The sequence below is a fragment of the Aphelocoma coerulescens genome, chromosome 5, assembly GCF_041296385.1.
Source record: "Aphelocoma coerulescens isolate FSJ_1873_10779 chromosome 5, UR_Acoe_1.0, whole genome shotgun sequence".
Classification (NCBI taxonomy): Eukaryota; Metazoa; Chordata; class Aves; order Passeriformes; family Corvidae; genus Aphelocoma; species Aphelocoma coerulescens.
Window position 1 is genome coordinate 3,795,247 of NC_091019.1, and position 6,967 is coordinate 3,802,213.

Genomic DNA, 6,967 nt, shown 5'->3' on the forward strand with positions numbered 1-6,967 from the left:
CAAGCTGGCTGCAAAGCAAGTGAGAGGAGACAGAGTGCTTTGGGATGCTGACCCCTCTCAGCGGGATGCAGGAGATGCTGGAGTTTTGGGATGCTGGCCCCTCTCAGTGGGATGCAGGAGATGCTGGAGTTTTGGGATGCTGGCCCCTCTCAGTGGGATGCAGGAGATGCTGGAGTTTTGGGATGCTGGCCCCTCTCAGTGGGATGCAGGAGATGCTGGAGTTTTGGGATGCTGGCCCCTCTCAGTGGGATGCAGGAGATGCTGGAGTTTTGGGATGCTGGCCCCTCTCAGTGGGATGCAGGAGATGCTGGAGTTTTGGGGTGCTGGCCCCTCTCAGTAGGATGCAGGAGATGCTGGAGTGCTTTGGGATGCTGGCCCCTCTCAGTGGGACGCAGGAGATGCTGGAGTTTTGGGATGCTGGCCCCTCTCAGTGGGATGCAGGAGATGCTGGAGTTTTGGGATGCTGGCCCCTCTCAGTGAGGTGCAGGAGATGCTGGAGTTTTGGGATGCTGGCCCCTCTCAGTGAGGTGCAGGAGATGCTGGAGTTTTGGGATGCTCACTCCTGTCTCCTGCAAGACTGACTGTTTTTTTTCTGGAATAAAGCCACAGAGATTGAAGGGTGCCCACCTGACACAGAGGAATGTGGCCTCTTGAGAAGGTTGAGGCTTCCTGGACACACCCCAAGAAGTCACAGGCTGGGGCAGGGGATGCTTGCAGAGCTGTCTGCACTTTTCAGGGTGGTGGTAGCAGATCTCAGTCTCTCACTGCAGACATTGAAAAGCAGCAGAGGTCTGAGGACCCCAGGTATCCCTCAGGCAAGTTTTCTGTGGAAGGAAGAAGACTGGGGCCTGTGGATTTCCATCATGGACCATTTGTGCTGCTGTTCAGCACTTGGCTGCCCGCCTGTAAGGGCTTTGTGATAAGACCCTGAGCAATGATCTAGCAGGTTTTTAATCAGATGTTTCCATTGGCTTTAATATGTTGTACCCATCAGATTAGAGTCACTCAGCAGAACTCCAGCCTTCCACACAGTGTCCCATTTATCCTTGCTCCTGCCATGTGCCCAGCTCTGCTCTGCTGACGTTGGTTCTGGTTGGGCAGTCCTGCTGTGGGGTTTTTTTTTGGGGAGCTGGGGGGAGTGGTGCAATTAGCCTGGTTGAAGCAACTAGGCCAAGGAACATCGAGCAGTAAAATAAAGTCTTGATGACATATTTGAACTCTTGGAGACCATGGGTTATCTGATCTGCAAGGTCACTGCTATTCTCTGGGAAAGTTTAAAAGAATCTGCTGTTTCAAGCTTAAAGGGCCCTTCTTGACAATTTTAGGATGCAAATCAGGTTTTTCTGTACCTACATGCAGTTGGTGAGTGTTTCAGACTATTTACTACTGTATTTTTATTTCCTTTTCTTTTAACTGCTCATCAAAAGCAAACAGAATAGAATTAGTTTTAATGAACAGAAGGAAAAAGTGACTCCAGGAATGAAATGCAGAAAGGAAAATAACAATAATATGAAAATGGGAAACCTACAAAGAACTTAAACATTCCTTTTAATCATTTAAGCTGTCATCAGTAGCAGAAATAAGGAATTATATTTCAGACATGACTTATACCAGGCATGCCTTAAAAAGAAAAAGGCAAATTGATAGTGCCTGAAGAGTCTGTGCCTGGGAATAAAAAAGTGCAGAATTAGGCCCTGGGAAGCCAAGTTTCTTTTCCACTGTTCAGTCTGTAGAAGAAAAGAAATGATGGCCCTTGATCTTTAGCAGCTCTAACAGATGGACTTGGGGAAGCAGGAGGAAAATAACATCGGTGACAGTTTTGTCCTTCTGTCTTTCTGAAAAGTCAGAATGTTAGAAGCTGTTCCATTTCAAAGATTCGTTATGGGTATGATTAGCTTAGCAGTGTTCTCCTGTAATACAGATCATAAAGCCCCAGCAGAACGGAATCGAATGCTAAAAACGTTGCATAATAACTTTCACAGACCATTAAGCTTTAAGGCTACAGCGTGGGAGTTTGCTACAAAGAGACCCTCTTACAGCAGCAGATACTTTAAGTGAGAGGTATTTCCCACCCCGGGCTTTATTTGCTGCCAAGTCTGATTTCTGGCTGTGTTTATGTTCCTATATGGGCTGGCTTAGCTTGGCAGTGGGGTTGCTGCAGTGGCACGAGCAGAGCTATAGGAAGGGATTGGGCAGGCTGTTATTTTCCTTTCATGGGAAGCTGAAAATGTAAACTCCTGGCCATTTTATCCTTGCTGGCTGTAGCAGAGTATCCCCCTTCTGTTTCCCTCCTATTATAGTAACAGCATTATTCAGCAGGATGAGGTTCCTGGTGTGTTTCATGCCACTCTCTGTGCTGTTGGGAACAAGGATAATGCACTCCCTTGCCTCAGGGATTATGAATGCAGTGTCCTTAAGGAACATGCAGTTTATCTACAAAGCAATGCCCTGCTTGTGCCATAAAAATTCCTTATCACCCGGCAGGAATATGGATTCAGATCCATTTGTTTGGCTCTCCGTAGGTCTCAGAGTTTAAGGGAGGAATCCTATTGCCTTGCCATTGTCTCCTTGGGCTGGTTTTACCCTGCTATAATTCCATGAAGCTACTTCTGACTCAGGTTGGGCAGGTGGGGAATGATTGAGAGCGTGGACGTGATGAAGTTACAGTGATAGCAAAACCTGAGCTGGAGTCCCAGGCGGGGAAAATCTTTCATTTTCCATTGATAAAAAGTTTATGATTAATCACCGGCTTGATTACATTACCCTTTAATTAAGCTTGTTAAGTGCCGAAGAGTGGGGATGTTGGCGTGCTTTTCCTTCGTTATCTCCTGATCCTGGCTCTGCTGGTGTGATTTTATGGAACTGTAGGATCATTTAGGCTGGAAAAGATCACCAAGTCCAACTGTTAAAAAAGGCCTTGCAGTGATTTCCCCTTACTGTAAGACTTCCCAGGCATTTAAGTCGTATTATTCCCTGCTGATGCTGCCACAGTTGGAACCACCTCATCGGAAAGCAAAAATGTAGGTGAAAAAATGCGTTGGTTTCAAACCTTGGGATTTTCTTCCACAGAAAACTGCTGATTCTAAGCACAGATCTACAGCACAGGCAGCTGATCCCAGTAGTTTGTTGTAAACTTCCTCGCACAGGATCCCACTGCACCTCACAAGCTCACCAAAAACGCCACCACTGACTGCAGGAGAACCAGGGCTGAGCGTGGCAGCTCCTCAGCACAGACCACACGGATCAGGATAGTTTCATCCCAAGCCACGGGAGCCACTTCCATCTCTGGTGAGAAAGGTCCTGGCAAGTTCAAGAGACAGAATGAGAAAGGGAGAATTTTAGTTCTGAGCGCAGTACCCGGGAGAAGAAAACATTTCAAATCTCAGCACGACTTCCCTGTGGAAATAAGGGGTGTTGATGATGCTTGGGCTGAAAGATGCTGCTCCCCGAGGTCTGGGATTCTTTCTGACAACGAGCCATTTTAACCCCTTTGCTTTTTCTCCTAGCCCTGCTGGTGCTTTCCACTGAATCATGCCCTTGTGATAACTGTGGTGAAGCACCGTGCTCCTCGAAGATCTCCCCCATTCCCACAGTGCCTTCAGCCCAAGGAGAAACAGTCTCGACAGGAATCCCAGCAGGATTCTTGAGCTCCTGCACTGGGAAGTGAAAATTCAAGCGCCACATGTGGAACTTGCAAGTGCAGCTTCCCTTTGTCCCAGCCTACCCTCTGTGCTAGGCAAATGTTTTCTGACTGGTGGTTATTATCCTTCCAGCAGAAATGTAGCAGCAATAAAGTGTTATTTGAAATATCACCAACCAAAGGAAAGGCCCGGGCGCTGTGCTTCAGGAGGGCTCCCTCACAGAAGTGCAGGAAGCCTCAGCTCCTTTTGTCCTGAGGAGGATTTGGTGGCTGGGCTCAGTTAGGAATGGCCAGGGGACAGGGTGATGGAAAGGGACCAAACCCCCTCAGGACTGGGTGCCCTCACAGTACCTCAACACCCCTGAAAATCCAAACTCTACCCACTTTCACAAGCCATTCACTGCCTAGAGAGACAATCACTCCCAAACCAGGACAGACTGAGACCTTTGATGGTATCAGCCTGAAGATAAGGAGGGGACCTGCCAAGCCAGATGTTGGTTTCACTTCTTGCCTAGCAGGCAGCCCCTGGGGCATCCACCCTTCTACAAGTCACCCTCAGGAAAAGTCACTGCTAAGATTCACCCACTAGAAAGTGCAGGCAGGAGCTGGAAGAGGGCAGGGATCAGGCCACAGGGCTGTTACCCCACTCTGAGTTCAGCCCTCTGTGGCTGGCAGTGACCATTGTGGGGCCGTTCCAGACGGCGCTGTCAAACTTCCAGTCCTCACTCCAGCTGGTGGGAGGAGCTCCTGGAAACACCAGTCAGACACAGGTCTTTTCTGCTCCAGTGCATCTTCTTAGCAGGAAAACCAGATTCTCAACTCAGCCTGCATCTTCTTCCCTGCCCTTCTGACAGAAGAGTGTTTAGAAACCCTCTCTGCTGCCTTTGCTCCCAAGCTGAGGGAGCCCAACCAGCTCGAGGCCCTGGCTCCATTCATGGCACAGTTATCTCCTATGTCTGGCTCAGCTGATCAGGAGAGAGATGGAATTACACCCAGATATGCAATTTTGGACTAGTTTAAGTGATATCACGCAATAATAGTAATGATAATGATGATAATATCTTATACCATATGTGAGAAAAATTAGCTATTGTCTCAGGAGGTACCTGAGGAGCAGCACAATGCAGTGTTATGTGCTCAAGAGAGAGAATGCAAGTTGCTTCACTCATTTTTGTCTCAGCCTAGGGCTTAAATCTAGGAGACAGAATCGTCTGCATGAGAAATGTGGCATGAAGCATCAGCCCAGGCTGATAGGAGCTGCAGGCTCCCACACAGCCCACACCAACGATAGCACTATCAGATGGAAAGGGGTTATACACAAAGTGTAGCCTTGCAGCCTCAGCTGAGTATCTTTGCAATGGTTTCCCACATCACTTAACAGCTTGTTTAACCTATCATGATTAACCAGCAGGCTCTGCAAGAATTTCCCACAATCAGTAAAAATGCAGGAGAAGGCCTGGAGGACCACGGTGGAGGGCAAACACAGTGATGGACAGTAAGTGTGTGTTCATGCCTCTCCTGAAAGGTACCCACAGCTATCTGGGTTCTAAAGTGCTGTAAATTCCTTGCTAGTATTTTAGTTTCGATCCTTTCCACCTATATTGCAGTCAGGTTTAGGAGAAGCATCAGAAATCTTCATTGTTGAAGTCCTATTACACGTATGGCAGAACTCTGCAAAGCCACAGTTTTTTCTCAGGCTGCACAAATTATCTGTTATCTCTCTGTCATTCTAAGAAAAAGACTTGATCATGAAGTGATTGCAGCGAGGTCTTTTGCTTGAGTCTGTAAAGACTTCCATGAAGTGTGGCAGTGGATAAATGCCTTATCTGGTATGCCAACTTACTTTACATTAAATTCACCGGGAGAAAGACAGCATGTTTGTTTCATGATGCTTTTCACCTCCTTTTTGCCATGCACCTTTGCCTGTTTACTCCTTTGCAAAGTTTGGCACTTGGTAATGGATCTGCCAACCACGCAAGTTGGAAAATTTCCCTCTCTGTTGTTAAGATCAATGGTTTCTTCTCCTTCTAATTGCAAACCGCTTTCTTTATCATGAAAATTTAAAATTTCCATAAATAGCCATCCTGAAGCCTAAGTGAATGCTAAGCAAAACTAAAAACAAAATGAGAGGAAGTACAATGTGCAGAAATAACCCAAATGCAAAGCCTGAATTCTTTCAGGAGGTGCTGAGCACCCCTGAGAGCTGCTTGCATTGATAAAGTTCAGCAGTGGAGGTGCAAAAGCATCCTACAAGGCCTCTTTAAAACAGCCCCTGTCAAGCCTGCCTTCTTAGATCAAAGTCCAAAGCTGTGCTCTATCGAGCCACAAAACTTCAGTCACAGAGATGCAGGAAGGAAGGGCTGGCAGATGAAGGTGACAGATAGCAGAAGTGCTTCTTAGAGAGAACTCTAGTTACTTAAATGATGTTCAACTTAAATACTGCCTTTCCATAACTCATCTCCTGGAACCCCAAAAAATGTTATTCCACCCAGAGAGCTGGCGCAGGGTACGTCAGCGCTGAGGTAATATTGACAGACAAACACAGCCATTGTATTCACAAATGCTCTCCTTACAGAGCAAAGAGCATTGTGGCAGCATATACTTACTGCCAGCATGGTAGACTGCAATGTAATCAGTGCCTTGGATGCATTGGGAACACAAACAAAAATAGATTAGCTAACAACCAAATTGTATTTATCTTGCCTGACGGGGCTCGCTCTGCAGTGAGTCACTTTCTGACCTAATGGCGCTGCCATCCCGGGTGCTGTGGGCAATGGCTGCTGCTGGCAGCAGGAGCTCGAGCAGCCCAAATGCTGCAGAGGCAGAGCAGCGCTGGCGTGTCCGAGGCAGCAGCGTGAGCACCGAGGCTGATCCCCAGGAGATGCAGTGCGACCGGCAGCTGCACTCCCCGAGCCGGGAATACTCGGCCTCCCGGGGTCGCTACAGGTCTCACGGGGCTTTTGTGGGAGCAGAGCTGCTTTTCCAGGTGGGATCGCAGCCTCCTCATCGTGCTGTCCATGCTCTGCTATGGCTGCAGCATCCCTCACCTCCAGAGTCCTTGGGCGGGAAGAGCAAAATCCTTGCTCTGCTGACCGCGGGAGCGCTGGAAGCCCTGGGATGTAGCCGAAGGTCACCTTCAGCCACCCTGCTGAACCCTGTCTTTGTCTGCCCTGAGGTGAGGGCCTCCCAAGCAGCCAGCAGAGCATGGACGAGTCAGTATCCCAAGGATTTCTCCAGGAGCTTGGGTGGTTTTGCTGGCCACGGTCTGCTCCACCCAGCGAGCTCAGGCACGTCTCCATGACCTGCATGACTTTGGGATCCGCAGCA